This window comes from Bubalus kerabau, chromosome 4, assembly GCF_029407905.1.
Source record: "Bubalus kerabau isolate K-KA32 ecotype Philippines breed swamp buffalo chromosome 4, PCC_UOA_SB_1v2, whole genome shotgun sequence".
Taxonomy (NCBI): Eukaryota; Metazoa; Chordata; class Mammalia; order Artiodactyla; family Bovidae; genus Bubalus; species Bubalus kerabau.
Genome location: NC_073627.1, coordinates 124,185,157 through 124,200,959, shown reverse-complemented (window position 1 = coordinate 124,200,959; position 15,803 = coordinate 124,185,157). Strand labels below are relative to the sequence as shown.

Sequence of the window (15,803 nt, the reverse complement as noted above, 5' to 3'; positions counted from 1 at the left end):
ACACAAAAAATTGTCATTTCTGACAACATCTTTGTTACTGGAAAAAAAAAAAGCAGTGATGGGGAAACTTTCCATGGAGAGTCCTTTAATGTTGTTAAGATTTGTCTCCAGCGTGACGACCGCTCTCCTCCCCACCTTTCAGTGGCTTTGTTGAGGGGTGAGTTTGAGAGATTTCAGTGTCAAATCTCACCACCACCTTTTGCGTCTGGAAGTTTGAAAGTGGAAGTACATCCAGATCAAGAATGGCATAATTGTGGTTTCCTTAGCTGGTTTGGTGCCCGCAGTCCGTGTGGCAACACTTCCTGATAAGCCTTCCCCTTACTTTCTCTGCTGCCATCTGTGGCCAGTTACCAAAAAGTCAATGAAATCAGGGTGGTCGTGGATATTTAAATCTCTAATTGTAGCATGAAGACAAAATTTTTTTCCTTTGTGCTTTTTATAGCTTCCCACCTGTCTGTCTGTTTTCAGGTAGGTCATGTAAACTCTAGATATCTCTATACAGGAAGGTGGGGACTTTTCATGAAAGCTGGAGCAATTCTGATACCACCAGTGTTCGGGTACATGAAAAAATAGGTTAACGTGAGTCTAGCTGTTTTTGAGGATAGGACTGTGCCTAGTGTGTTTGGCAGCTTGATAAAGTTTTTTTTTTTTCCTGTCATGTGGCATGGTATTGTTTCATTTATATTTTGGGGAACAACATGCACTGTAAATCCTTACTTAGGGCTTATTTATCCCACTTGTGTACCTGTTCAGCACACTGATAAAGCCATGCCATAAGTTGTCATTAGTGGCATGAATTTGTACAGCACTTAGTTTTCAAAAGCAAATTGGCCTTGTCCTCTGAAGAAAATAGGGTAGGTGTTAGATTGGGTAGGTGTTGTGCTCTGCCTTGTAATGTGGGGCCAAATGCTCAGAGTCTGCAACTTGTCAGGGCCAAGAATCTACTGAAACTTGAGTTTGGGTCACCTGGTTCCCCATTCAGTGCTTCTTCCCTGTCTCCTCCAACCCCGCTGCCTTTGGAGGATGAGGCCAGTAGTGGAATCACACTTGAGCCTGTGTTTAGCGACCTATATCTACTCTGCTGCGTGCCTATGTTTGATCTTTATCTGTTTTGACCAATTTCACAATTTGCAAGACAGCTTGGGGCAAGGCGCATATTGTAGAAATTAGGAAAATCAGCAGTACTGACTGGTGGGTGGAGGCCACAGCTGTGGGCAAGTAGAAAGTTGTAACTAACTGAGCAACACTGTCCACAGGTTAAAGTAGGCCTAAGAACCAAAAAAAACCATGAAACGCGTTATCAGGATTCCTAGTTGAAACCCAGCAATGCAGTGAGTTTGATTGATTACTTTGCCTCTCTGTGCCTGTATTCTTTTAAAGAGCAGACAGTGCTTAGGGCTCTCCAGGGTGGTGGAAGAATTTAAAAATAAATGAAAGGACTAGTAGGAAGGTTTTCTGCAGTCCTGATTGTGGGGTGGGGAAGGAGAGGAGAAGGAAGGAAAAAAAAAGATGAGAGCTGAACATTTCAAAACTCTGTGTGATAATTCAGCAAGCACAGTGTCTCAGACCATATAAATTTTGGAGTTAAAACTGCTTTCACAGTTTTGGTAAGTGCTTTAAAGTTCCTCTCTAGAAAGAAATGTTCTTCAGTAGTGTTTTAAAAGTGTTGTGGTGGAACTGTTAGGGGTTCACTCGTGGGTTAATTCCTTAGATGTGACCCTTATTATTTTGTCTGTATGCTTTACCTTTCTTCCTGCTTTTAAACCATGTGGGTTTTCAGTCTACAGCTTCTCATTTTGAGATCTTTTTTTTTTCCTAAGTCAGCATCTCCGAATGGAACTGATCAGCTGGAGTATAGGCACTTGGAGTTAAACCTCCATCTCGTAATACAAAGAAGACAGCTGTCATCAAGGTTGGAGTGGTCCCTCACTTCATTTCATTAGCCAGGCCTGTCCTTTACAAGTAGGAGTTAAGAGATAAAGCTCCCTGTGTGTAGAACCTAGATTCCGAGGTGCAAGATTAGCCTTTGTGTTTTTTTTTGTTTGTTTTTATCCTTTGCTCCTTACACAGCACCCTCCTGACCCCTTCCATAGCTGGGCTCGTTGTGGGTTTCTTTCCAGGGCCATGACTAGGGTAGGTGAGTAAGGCATTTGCCTTGGGCACAGAGTTTAAGGGAGGTATCAGAAAGCCTAATTGTTGTTCAGTCGCTCAGTTGTGTCCCACTCTTTGCAGCCCTATGGACAGCTGCACGCCAGGCTTCCCTGTCCTTTACTGTCTCTCGGAGTTTGCTCAGACTCATGCCCCTTGAGTCGATGATGCCATCCAACCATCAAGCTTTTTAAATATTTTTAAGGCTTGAAATCAAAGCCAAAAAACCCGTGAGGAACAAAATGCCAGCATTTTATGTAGGGGCAGAATCTAACAGGGTTGGGAATAGGGTGAGGTGAGGCCAGGGAGGCACATGTGGGGTCAGAGAGCCGCCCTCCCCTCCTCTTTGCTCTGCATCTCCAGAGGACAGGGCAAGGTGGAATGTCCCAGTGATTTGTGGGATCTATCTTGGTGTAAGATAGAGCTGACTGAAGTCACTTATTAGGGACCCTGTTAGTGATGGGGTGGGTCATTAACAAGTTGCCTGGACCCTGGTTTCCTGCTCTGAGAAGAGGGTGATGAGACTAGACAGACTCTGACGTAGAGCTCTGCCCTGCAGAGGGGACTCACTCCTCCAGAGCAAGGAGCATCCTCCACCGGACTTCGAACCCAGCTCCGTGTATATGTCAGCTGAGGAGAATCTGTCTGGAGGCTTCAGAGGTCCCTTCAAACAGTGTTTATTAAGAAACACAGAAAGGAAAATCTGTTCCTTTAGCAAATATTTAAATAAGTATCTTGTGTGGTAGTTTCACTAAAGATATATTCAGTTACTGGCTCCTGGAACCATTTTGAGTTTCCCTAGATCTGAGTCTTCGACTTGTCTATTAAACTTTTGTGGTCTCCAGGCTTGGATTAAATTTGAGGAAACTAAGAAACTCACTGGGCTCTCATTAAGCCTTGACTGACTCAGTCATCTCCTATGCCCCCTGCCCCCGACCCTTCCCTTCCCTGGTACTTAGCTGTTGCTTCAGATTTTTTAAAATTGAAATTCTTAGGACCAGTACATTTGATGTGGAGTATTTGGTGTAATGGTCTTTAATTAAATTTTAGACAGCTGTTCTGGGAGGTTGGCTGATTTGACAAGATTAGGCATTTATAGCTTCAAAAATAGTGTTCGATAATAGAACTGGTGAATTCTGTAGTAAGAAATGTGCCATAGGATTGTTCCATGAATATGGCTTGGTGCTTGAGAGAGAGAGAGAGAGAGAGTGTGTGTGTGTGTGTGTGTGTGTGTGTAGGCATGAGTCCCTCAAGTGTGGGAGAGATTTTCTAACTTTTTTCTGAGGCATGGTTTGATTGGAAAAATGAAAAAAGTTTACACTGAAATTTTAACATAAATTAAGAGATTCCTGTATTACTATTCACTTGGCTAAAGAAAAAAAAATGATTTCTAAAATTGTTTGCAAGAACACAGTGATTACAGAACTATTCAATTTATAGATCACCCAGTCACTGTAATGCTTTCTGTGAAACTACAAGAAATGTTGACACAAAGTTTTACCAACTAACCTGTGATTTCAAACAAGTGTGTATTTCATTATTTTACATTTCAATTTTTGGTACCTAGTAAATTTTTAATTCTATTTGCCTACTTTAAAGCAGCATAACAGTCATAACCATGAGAATATTGTTTACCTTCATCCCTGCCCCCCCATGTTTTCATACTAGATATAACAAACACATTTTTCTAGTTTTTCTAGTAGCATTATTTGCTACTTGGTCATTCTTTGACCACAAAATATGTTTTCCGGAAAAGGGAAGGATGAAGGCTATTTTGAGTATAAGGAAAATCAAACCAGAAGAATTCTTTTCATTGAATCAGCTTTTCCACTTGCCAAGTAGAGGAAAAATTGCTATTAAGTGTGGTGGGTGTGCATTGCTGTGCATGCTGAAAGGGGTACTATACCTATTTTCAGTAGATTCTCATTAGACAGTCATTATTCATTTGATAGTGGAATTAGTTGTCTTAGAGAACATAGGTACATTTGAACTTGTATGTCCAAATCATGCTACTTGTTAAACTGCTGAAATAAATACAGGTGGTACTAGGCTGGGGTTTTGTTTTGTTTTTTTTTTTCTTTTTTCCCCTCTGCTGCATGACTTGAGGAATCTTAGTTCCCCAGCCAGGGATTGAACCTGCACCTTCAGCAGTGAAAGCATGGAATCTTAACCATTGGACTTCCAGGAAATTGTCTGGGCTGGGTTTGACAGTACTGTCTTCAGTGATCTAACTAGCTTTGTACAGCCTGTCAGTAAAAAGTTAAAAAATGTATCCCCAGACTTGTTTACTTATGAATTGGTAAGTTCTGTAAATATGTTACTATACTGATTGTTGTATACATGTATAATAAATGGGAATTTTAATTGGAGGGGTTAACATCAAATTTCTCACAGCCTCTGTGTTCCCTGTTGGCTTGTCTGGTGTGGCTCTTGGGGCAACCCTGACTCCACGGTCAACATTAACCCACATTGTAAATAGTCTTGGAACGCTCATCCTGGAAGGGAGCATCTTTAAGGGAGTGAATGGGGGGCTTGGGTCTTTTCATCTCTTCGATATGCCCAATTTTTCTAAATTTGACTTCCCACTCAGGTGGTTGCTTCTCTGCCCATCACTCACAGCCTCTGTGTTTGCCTCTGGTCACTGTCCCTGCCAATCTTACCTGGTCACCTCCATCCTCTTCCCTCCAGGTCATTTAATCCAGCCAAATGGGTCCTTTCTTCATACCTAAAACATGCTTTGTGTTTTTCTGTTTTCTTAAATGTCCAGGCTCTTTTGTCAAAGTTCACATGGCCTTCTTCAGTATCCTTCAAGATCCAGTTCAAATACCAACACTACCTTTCTACTTCAAGGCCTTCCATGGCTGCTCCCAACAGGAGGCTGTCACATCACTTATTTTTGCTCTGATTTTTGTAGTGGTGTTTTCATGTGCCTTTTTTCTGTTACTTCAACTATGCTGCAGTCTGCTTGAGGCTTGAGTTTGAGATTTGCATCTTTCCCAGTGAGTTTGAGTAGGCATTTAAAAATTAAAAAAGAAAAAAAGGAGTATTTATTTATCTATTTGGCTGTGCCAAGTCTTAGTTGTGGCACGCAGGACCTTTTTTCTTTTTTTTAATGCAGTGTGTGGGATCTTTAGTTGTGGCATGTGGGATTTGGTTCCTCAACCAAGAATTGAACCCAGGCCCCCTGCATTAGGATTGTGGCGTCTTAGCCACTGGACCACCAGGAAAATCCCTGAGTAGGCATTTAAGAAGCATTTATTGTGCCCCTCAGAGCCGGTAGAGTAACAATTTTGGGTCCTGAACCCATATGAAAATCAGGTAAAACCTGCTTGGCAAAAAACCATATGCATTTTGATACACATGCAGCTTTGCCAAACAATTTTGGCTTTTTGTGGACATGTTAAGATCCATCAGCAAGTCCATGGAATCTAGATTAAAAACTTGACTCTAGAGTACCAGTATGAGTCCTTATGATAAAATTAAGAGTGAAATCTGTTTGGTTTCATCAGATGTTTTGTAGGATTACAGTTCTAATCTCATCCAACCACTTTTGCTCAGATGTTTTTCTTTTGAAAAATGATTTATAGTCAAATATCTATAGAGGCTACTTAGAGAAGTTTAATTAGAGTAATACATTTCAGTTTGTAGTAAAAAGGTAAAAAGAGAGAAAACAGAAGTAGTATGTTTCTGAGATCTGGGTTTCCATGTGAATTGAGTGTGTGCATGCTTTACTGCCCTGGGAACCACCATTTATCTCCTAAGGATGACCACAGCCACTAGCAGAGCTGTGGATAAGTTGAGTTACAAGTTTCTTCCAGGGCATTAGACTTGACTTAATCACCAGGTTTCTTAATAATTATACTATTGATTATTTACTTATAGAGGCTTCCCAGGTGGCTCAGTGGTAAAGAACCCACTTGCCAGTGCAGGAGACGCGGGTTTAATCCCTAAGTTGGGAAGATCCCCTGGAGAAGGAAATGACAACCCACTGCAGTATTCTTGCCTGAAAAATTGCATGAACAGAGGAGCCTGGTGGGCTACAGTCCATGGGGTTGCAGAGAGTCAGACCCGACTAAGCATGGGCATGATTTACTTGTCTTTACAGAGTTCATTCCCCTACCCCAAACATTTTGCTATGAAGAGTTTCATATATACAGAAGAGGAGAAAGAAATGTAAAGTGAACACCCTGTATTATACCCACCTATTTGATCCCAGGAGTCTGTAAAGTAGCATTTTTGTAATATCTCTGTCTGTCCCATATTTTGCATAGAGCACTTGCCTTCTGCTCACCCTGAAAGATAAATAGGTGATTCAAGCCTTTCTTTAGCAACCTTTGAGGCCGGTGCACATGGAAGGGGAGTTTCTCCAAGTATACACCATCTGAATAGGTGTTTATCGCATTTTGTAACATTTTCCTTCTAACTTGCCCTTTGTGTTTTTGGCGTGATTGTATTAGATGATCCACCATTATGTGGTGTTGGGGTGCTTGCTCTTATGCTCTCATCTGAAAGCAGAGGTTGGTACTTAAAAAAGCCAGATTCCCCTTCCCCTTTTGGTGCTTGATAATGCACGTTTCAGATGTGATCAGCAAATTCACCAGGGGAACAGCTTTAGTGTTGATAGGTAGGAAACTGGGAAGGACTCTGATCAGGACTCTGATTTTGAACTTTGTGTGAATGGAAGCTCTCCTGATGGAGAATTTAAGGTGGCCTCTCAGATGCTGTGGGTGTTACTAGGATGTGGATTGCCAGAGACCAAAACCTCTTTGAAGATCCTGGCATGAGGAGGAGGCTCTCCATCGCTGGGGCCTCTAGGAGCACAGCCTTTGTCCTCTGTGCCCTCTTGATGCCTTGAGCAAATAGCTGGGCAGAGCCTCTCACAAGTAAGGTGACTGGCCAGTGTATTGACACTCACAGACACGATAAAAAACTGCATTAGGAGGTGAGCCACTGGGATTTGCAGTAAATATATTACAGAACACAAGTGACTTGCCGATACTGCTTGTTTAGCAGTTTGCAAGGGCAATGGCAGTATGGATTTTTGAATTAGAAGGGAAGGGCTGTTCTTTCTCTGTGCAGGAACATCTAGTTGATGGCTGGGGAGAAAATTGATTTAGAGAACAAAATGCAGCCGCCTTTATTTGTGCCATTTGAAAGGCTTCTATGGATTAGTGAGTGTAAATAAAAAGGTTGCTTTTGGTTTAGGAAAGGGGGTCTTAAACATTGATCTGCATCTTGGTCTGGTATGGAAAGAAAAATGGTTGGGCCCCTGGGATGGAGGAAGGGCATCTGGTCCCCATGCAACCTGCAGCTACAGGTGCCCACTCAGTTCTCAGACACTTGTCTGTTTCAGCACTTTGGCTTTCAAAAGGCAGCTTCTTGGGTCTATTATTGTTGTTATTGTTTAGTCGCTAAGTCGTGTCAAGACTCTTTGAAACCCCATGGACTGTATCCCTCCTGGCTCCTCTGTCTTTGGGATTTCCCAGGCAAAATACTAGAGTGGGTTGCCATTTCCTTCTCCCAGGGATCTTCCCGACTCAGGCTTCGAACCCATGTCTGTTGCATTGGCAGGCAGATTCTTTACTACTGGGCCACCAGGAGTAAGCTTATTTGAGACATGAGAGTAAATATTCTTAGCTCCATGTATTGGGCCACATGTGCCCTAGAAATTGTACAGTATGTTGTTATTGAGTCACTAAGTCATGGCCGACTCCTTTTGCAACTCCATGGATTGTATCCCGCCAGACTCTTCAGTTCATGAGATTTCCCAGTCAAGAGTACCGGAGTAGGTAGCCATTTCCTTCTCCAAGGGATCTTCCTGACCCAAGGAACAAACCCTTGTCTCCTGCATTGCAGGCGAATTCTTTACCACTAAGCCACCTAGGAACTCTGTAAATCCTTCCAGCCTCCTGTGGATATTAATTATTCCCCCTTGCAAAGGAAAAAAACAGGCAAGAAGGTTAGGGGATGACAGTAGCATCTACTGTATAGGGTAGTTATCAGGATTGAGTGAGTTTCTGTGCGCAGGAGCCTGTACTTGGGCAGTCTCAGGACAGCTGTTCTCAGAATCTGTTATTGACTCTATTATTGATTCCTTTTAAACTATACACTCTATTTGGAATTCTAGGCCATGCTCCCTATTGTTTTTCCAAGTCCAGTTTCCTTCCTTCCTGCATCTGAACTGTTTGCTTTCCAGTATTTCCCCTCAAAGTTTTTATTGTTTGTTTACTTTTAAGATCAGGAGCATTTATCGGTAGGTTCAAAAGGGCATTTTTTTTTCCTCTCTTTTTTTAATCTCCTGTTGGCAGCCTCTATGGTGGCTCAGTGGTAAACGAATCCACCTGGAGTCCAGGAGATGTAGGAGATGAGGGTTTGATCCTTGGGTTGGGAAGATCCCCTGGAGGAGGAAATGGCAACACACTCCAGTATTCTTACCAGGAAAATCCCATGGACAGAGGAGCCTGGCAGATTACAGTCTGTAGGGTTGAAAAGAGTCGGACACAACTGAGCACACACATACGTACACACGCACACGTATGTGCTCTAGAGGAATTAAGGTGCTTTATTTAAGTCAAACAGCAAAAGGTGCCCTTGGAAGGCAACAGCGTTAAGTAGTTAATACAGCTACCAGTGAGAATAGTTTTGTGTTGAGTTTTTTCATTTATGGGGATGGGTGAACAACAGAGAACAGATTTGGTTCATTTTTATCGAAGTGAGTTCTGGCAGAATAAAGGATGGGAGGTGTGTTTCTTTTGATGTAACGTAGAAAATCAAATTTTGAATTGGAAGATAATTTTATTATCCTGAAAAAAAAGGTGTGTGGATAAATTAAAGATAGTTGCTTTGTTGGAGAAAGGGAGGAAAAAAACGTGTGTCTTGATGACATATACACACATACAGTTTTTTGGTTTATTTTTTTATTGAAGGATAATTGCTTTACAATATTGTGTTGGTTTCTGCCATACATCTACATGAATCAGCCACAGTTATACATATGTTCCCTCCCTCCTGAACCGCGCCTCTCCTCCACCCCCCATCTACCTCCCCATCCCACCCCTCTGCTGCTGCTGCTAAGTTGCTTCAGTCATGCCCAACTCTGTGTGATTCCATACATGGCAGCCCACCAGGCTCCCCCGTCCCTGGGATTCTCCAGGTGAGAACACTGGAGTGGGTTGCCATTTCCTTCGCCAGTCCTACCCCTCTAGGTTGTCACAAAGCACTGGGTTGAGCTCCCAGTGTCACTCAGCAAATGCCCACTTGCTGTCTGTTTTACATATGGTAATATATGTTTCCATGCTATTCTCTCAATTTGTCCCACCCTTTCCTTTCCCCACTGTGTCCACAGCCTGTTCTCTGTGTCTCTGTCTCCATTGCTGCCCTGCAAATAGAATCATCAGTACCATCTTTATAGATTTCATATGCATGCGTTAATATGCAATATTTGTGTTTCTCTTTCTGACTTACTTCACCCTATGTAATAGGCTCTAGGTTCATTCACCTCATTTAGGACTAATTGCCAATGAAACAACTGACAAAGGATTAGTCTCCAAAATATACAAGCAACTCATGCAGTGCAATACCAGAAAAACAAACAACCCAGTCAAAAAGTGGGCAAAAGGCCTGAACAGACATTTCTCCAAAGAAGACATACAGAGGGCCAACAGACACCTGAAAATATGCTCCACATCACTCATTGTTAGAGAAATGCAAATCAAAAAAGTGCAATGAGGTGTTATCTCAAACACCAGTCAGAATGGCCATCATTAAAAAATCTACAAACAAAATTGCTAGAGAGAAAGTGAAGAAAAGGGAACCCTCTTACACAGTTGGTGGGAATGTAAATTGATATGTATAGTTTTCTTTGGCTATGAAAATTCTGGAGTGCATGCAAAAGTTTGAGTAGATGTGTTGCAGTATTTTCCACGTACTCCATGGGCTTGAGATTTTTGTAGACTGTCAGTTCACAATTGCTACTTAAGTGCTAGTATTTGAGGAAGCAGGAAGACACACACACACCCACAAAACCCACAGGAGGGAGAGAAAAGCAGGGCCATTGGGATTGGATGGACCGGAAGTTAGACTGTTGACTCTTACTGCCAGGCATGATGCAGTAGCAACTTTTTGTAAGTATTTGGGTTAAAAGAGGACACACCTGGACAAATTGTGCCAGTGCCTGCTCTCACGTTTGCTTAAAACCCCTGCTGCCTACTGACTTCGGTGTGCTGAGATGCCCCACGTTGTGGCTCTGTGTTTAGCTCAAGTCCTAAAGTCCTCCGAGTGTCCGTAGGCGAAGCATGAAGTTCTTGACAACCCCTTGGCCTGCCAGTTGGCCGGGGTTGCAGAGCCTTTTCGTTTTCTAAGCTGGCTGGCCCTCTTACAGTGCCTGGACCCTGTGCTCCCTCGGAGCCAGTGTCCTTGTAGAGCTCCCGAGAAGATTGGAATTGGACCATTGAAATGTGTCCAACTCGTGTCCCTTTTTAGCTCACCAAAGGCCAAAATCATACCACTAACAAGAGCGGCTGACTTCTGAATCTTACCAAAAAATCTCTATTTCATAATTGATTATTCTGAATGCTGTGACTGTTCTGAATTCATGAATTAAATGAAATTAATGGGGTGTCACATTTCGACTGGATTTCTCTAGGGATACAGAGATTTTTGAACTGGTTGCTAAATCTGGATTCATTCTTACTTTTTACAATGCACAGGGTCAGATGTGGCTTACAGAAGGAGCCCGGCAGGGCAGTGGTGGCACACCGCTGTCACCTTGTGCGGCCGTTGTTTTGCTCATGATTTTATCACAAGGTCAAGTACCCACAAAAGCTGAGGTTTTTATTTTAGTATTACTTTTTCTGATCAACTCGTTGGTTTCCCTCAAAATGCTGAAATTGCTCAAGATTTACATGGAATGGGTACCAACTGTTGCTTTGCAAATTAAAACAGTATAAAAGGGAAGGGGCTTTTGGGTAGACTTTGCACAGTGAGGATATTGGTGTTGACATCACTTAGAGTTTGGAGTGTAGTTTGAAGACCAGATTCTACTGTTTGTCGCATACTGGTTAATATGGCCGTAAAGAGGAGATGAATGTGGCTACTTTTCCAAGTCTATTACTCAGGAGGACTGTAAATTTGATTGGCTGTTACAATTCTAGCAGAATCATTCGATTTGAGAGCAATAGAAAGATAAGATATCCAATTACCCAAATGATTTGCAGGGTTAGCCAACGTTGTCATGGAGACACGAGTTGGAACAAATTAAATTTCAAGCAATAAAATAATCTTAAAGCCCGTCTGGGAACAAGAAAATTTGGCAGTGGCACTTACCTGAATTGAATCTTAGCTTGACACGATGTTGTTTGACATTGATATACTGTGGGGGCCTAAACTTACATATGGACCTTCACAAAGGAGCTTGACCAAACCAGGGAAGAGGAGTATTAGCGTAAAGTCAGGGTATTAACATTTATTCCGTGGCTTAAGTGGTAATTAGGCTCTGGGTTCCCAGGAATATTTTGTATTTAATGATTGAAATGCTTTAATAATGATTAAGCAGCATTAATTGGACACTTGGAAGAAAAAAGATTCCTCAGCAGCACACAGCTTTTGGAACTGCTGTTCTCCTTTGTGTTAGCAGACGTAATAGAAATCGTGTGGATGTCTTTTGGTGGGGGGGCGGAGGTGTGTGAGCATGCATATATTTGCATGTACAAATAAGGAGATTTTTGGCACATGCCCCTGCAACTGCAGACGATTCTCCATATTCGTTAGAATTTCTCCTTTGCAGTACTGCTCGCAGACTGGAAAATTGCTTTCTAAACTTGAGCTGATGCCCTAAAACCTGAGTAAGTGTCAGTCTGGGGCTTAGAAGGTTATTTCCCCTTATTAACGTATTGTTTAACTGGTTCCTGGCTTGTGCGGTGGATTTGAAAACAGCAGAGTAGCCCAGAAGGAGGGAGGCTTTTTATCCACATGTCTATTAGACAGATGGAGATGGAAATTGGTCTGAGGTCAAGCCATTTGCAGCGTTCTCACAGCCTTCGATTTTCCTCTCATCCTCACCGCAGATCATCTCAAATGATTCAGTAATGACCAAAAGTGCAACATTGACCTTTATTCCCTGGTGGATTACTGTGTTTCACAGTCCAAATGGCAGGAAGTCTATTCTGTTCTTCCAGAAGAAGCTCGACATTATTGAGCCAGCCGAGCCCTGTGGGAACCATGCGAGTGCAGACCCGTGTAACACAATACGTGGGTTAAATTTGGTTTCTTGTGCTCTGGGAAACAAGAATTGACATGTCTTGAACTCACATAATTAATGGAAGAATATCTAGGATGCTTTCTAAAAACACACAAGCACAAAAATTGATTTGTCCACTTGTAAAATAACTGGTGAATGATAGGAGTGGTAACTTCTGATGGCCCCTGGTTTATAAATTGTTCTCGCTTGAATTATCCAGTATTCTTTCAGTATTCTTTCATCCCTTCTTGTTTAATTCTTCCCTGGTAAATGTTAGACAACACATGACATTGATATGTCATTTTAAAATTACAAGGTGATATGACGGCATAAAGGGGCTTTTCTTTAAATACTTTTAATTATATATATATTTGTGGTCAATCCATGTAGCCCTGACTAAATTATCTTCAGACAGCACACTTTTTACCCCCTGAAAGTAGCTTGATTGTTATGTTGGAGAAGTGATGATTATTTTTCTTACTGCTTAGATTTCTCTGTGGATCGTATTGTGATGCAATGTGATGAACAGGTTCTTTGTTTAAGAATTAACTTGTATTTATTTATGTGTGCTGGGTCTTAGTTGTGGCATGTGGGATCTAGTTCCTCAACCAGGGATTGACCCAGGCCTCCTACATTGGGAGTCTGAACCACTGGGCCGCCATGGAAGTCCCTTAATTTGTGTTCAAAATGCTGTTTCTCTTTGCATCCACCTGCATGGCCAAGTTAATATCCTGTGGCTCTTGAGTGTACTAATGAACTCTGTCATCTAGGATCCTTGTGCTTACCATCTTATAAATACTTAAAAGTTTTTCCAAAAGGTGATGCTTTGAACACAATTTTCACCAGCCCATCAGATTTCATTTTTTGTAAATTAATACTTTACTTTTGGCTGCATTAGGTCTTTGTCTCTTTGAGTGGGCTTCCTGTAGTTGTGGTGAGTGGGGGCCACTCTCCAGCTGCAGTGCACAGGCTTCTCTCGCGGCTCACGGGCTCTACAGCACGGGCTCGTTCGTCGTGGTGCATGGACTTACTTGTCCCACAGCATGTGGGATCTTCCAGATCAGGGCTCACACCCGTGTCCCTTGCATTGGCAGGTGGATTCTTAACTACTGGACCACCAGGAAAGTCCCCAGATTTCATTTTAATTATGATCTAAGGTGCTTTTGAGAAAGTAATTTTTTCCTTCACTTTTGATGTCACTGTGCACATTTTTTTTTCCCCCTCAAACTTTGATGCTTTTCTGGCACTGCTAGGTTCAGCAGAGGACTGTCCTGAGGCAGAAGCCCAACCCCAGTCTGCAATAGAGCCCCCTCCCTTCAGATTCATCCTCTGGCCACTCTAGGGGGTAACTTGCATTCTGGAGTTTCTTGGCACATGATGTTGATGGAAAAGAGAGCCCCAGGTTTCAACTGGGAATGCCAGGAACCTTGTCTTCCTTCCCAAAGGACCACCTCTCCAGCAGTTCAGCCTGTGAGGAGTCAGGCCCAGAGATGGGGCTTTCCACCTGAGACTTGAGTTTGGGACTCAAGGATGGCCTTATCAGTGCATACACACACACGTGTCTTTCTGACTTGGGCCATTCTCCTGCATGTCACATGGCTTTGATGGCGTAGACCTCTTGATGAAGTAGCTGCTTTTCCCAGGAAGTTGCTCTGGAACAAGAGTGGCAGCCATCCTTCATGTGTATGGGTCATTCTGCTGCAGCGTGCTTATAAAATTAGGGAACCACTGTTCATGGTCCATTCAGGCAGGAGATTCCCTTCCCACCATCTAGATTGGCTGACGATTCCAACCTTTTAGGGAAACATTCATACCTATCCAGTGATCTCCAGATAAGATGTGGGGAGAGGGTATGATGAGAAATACTAAAGCTGATGATAAATTGTGCTTTATAGTTGTGTGCACTGGATGTTTGCTTTATCGTGATGGGGGGCAGGGGCACAGTGATGCAGACTGTTGGAAGCCAGTACCATCCAGAAACGGGTTTGTTGTTGTTTAGTCGCTAAGTCACGTCCAACTCTTTGTGACCCCTTGACCTGTAGCCTGCCAGACTCTGCTGTCCATAGGATTTCCCAGGCAAGAATACTGGGACCCTTTCCTTCACCAAGGGATCTTCCCAACCTAGGGATAGAACCCTCATCTCCTAAATGGGCAGCTGGATTCTTCACCACTGAGCCACAGGGAAACAGACCTAAAAGTTTGCTCTGATTAAAAAGAAAGGGTTTAAGTGTTATTACAAAGAAAGTAACTTTCCAAGTTTTGAACCAAGACCATTCTCATAAACCCGGTTTTCAGAGGCTACTTGGTTTTTGCATATTCTTGTGCAGTCTTTGTCTTTACGTATGCATATTTTATTTTCGTAATTGTAATTTTAGCCTTCGTGCCATGATGATGTAGCCGGTTCTTCCTCCCACTGATCTTCCTGCTGTTGTATGATACTATCTAATTTCTCATGAGCTCCCTAAACGACTAAGCCCTGTGAAGAGGGTGAAAGGTGTAGGCTTGCTCTCTTTCCATTCCCAGAACAATAGGTGATTAATTCATAGTATTGTTCCATGGTTCACCCCGTGGAGTTTGTCTTGAAACCCTTTTTGTGGCACAACAGAGCGCATTTTCCTCTGACACCACCAAACGCTGTCTTTTTGCATCATGAAACGAGTCAGAACGATTTCTTGTGAGCAGCACTTTCTGAACTCCGCAACAAGGGTTTCTGAATAATGGAAATGTGCTGTTTAGGCACTGAAACAGCTGCGATGCTTTTGTCAAGGATGCATCTTTACCAAAATGACAAATTAAAGCCCAAATGCTCTGCTTGGCAACAGTTGGGTCAAAACATTTAAGTCATTAATTAGAAGGAACTGAAGGGGGAAGAATTTACACAAATACACAGCATTGGAGACTCAACTTCATCTTGGAAAATGCAACTGAATTCTTTAAAAAAAAAAAAAAGAGGACAGCCCTCAAGTGGGGCCTGCCAAGCTTGTCATTTGCAAATAAATCAGAAAACTGTCATTGCAGGAAGGAGGACCAATGAATAGAGTTGCTTTGTCCTTCTTTGATGGGCCCCACACTCAAGCCTGCTATTAAAAATGAATGCATTCAAGAGGCTCTGCATTAAGGACATAAACAATTAAGGGCACTTGAGTTGCTCTGCTGAGAGCTGCTGCGAAGATCCGAGAGCTTTCTCCGAAGATGCAGGCCCCTGCGATCTGCCTCACAAGGAGCCAGAGAATGGGAGCAATTAGTGTTGCTATCTCCGCCCAGGCAGCCTTCAGCAGGTTTTTCTTTCCCTTTATTTTAACCCCTCCTTGCTCTGAGAGAAACTGTGAGTGTGAAAGGTGAGCAGTGGAAGGAGGGAGTCGGCGCCCTGTTGGAAAGGGCTGGGGTCTAGAATGTGCTTGTAGAAGCTGCCAGATGA

The 15,803-nt window shown here is 42.7% G+C and overlaps 1 protein-coding gene across 8 annotated transcripts in view; it reads left to right on the top strand.

Moving 5' to 3' along the window:
• The window catches only part of LOC129650193 (transducin-like enhancer protein 1), a 93,477-nt gene that overhangs the window by 5,828 nt on the left and 71,846 nt on the right, over nt 1-15,803 (top strand). The window contains exon 1 of one of the 8 annotated variants that reach the window (XM_055578418.1): nt 13,713-15,663. The exons of the other annotated variants lie outside the window; for them this stretch is intronic. The gene's annotated coding sequence lies outside the window, so the exon portion shown is untranslated. Of the gene's footprint in view, nt 1-13,712; nt 15,664-15,803 lie in introns of those variants that run through there. 8 annotated transcript variants of the gene reach the window in all.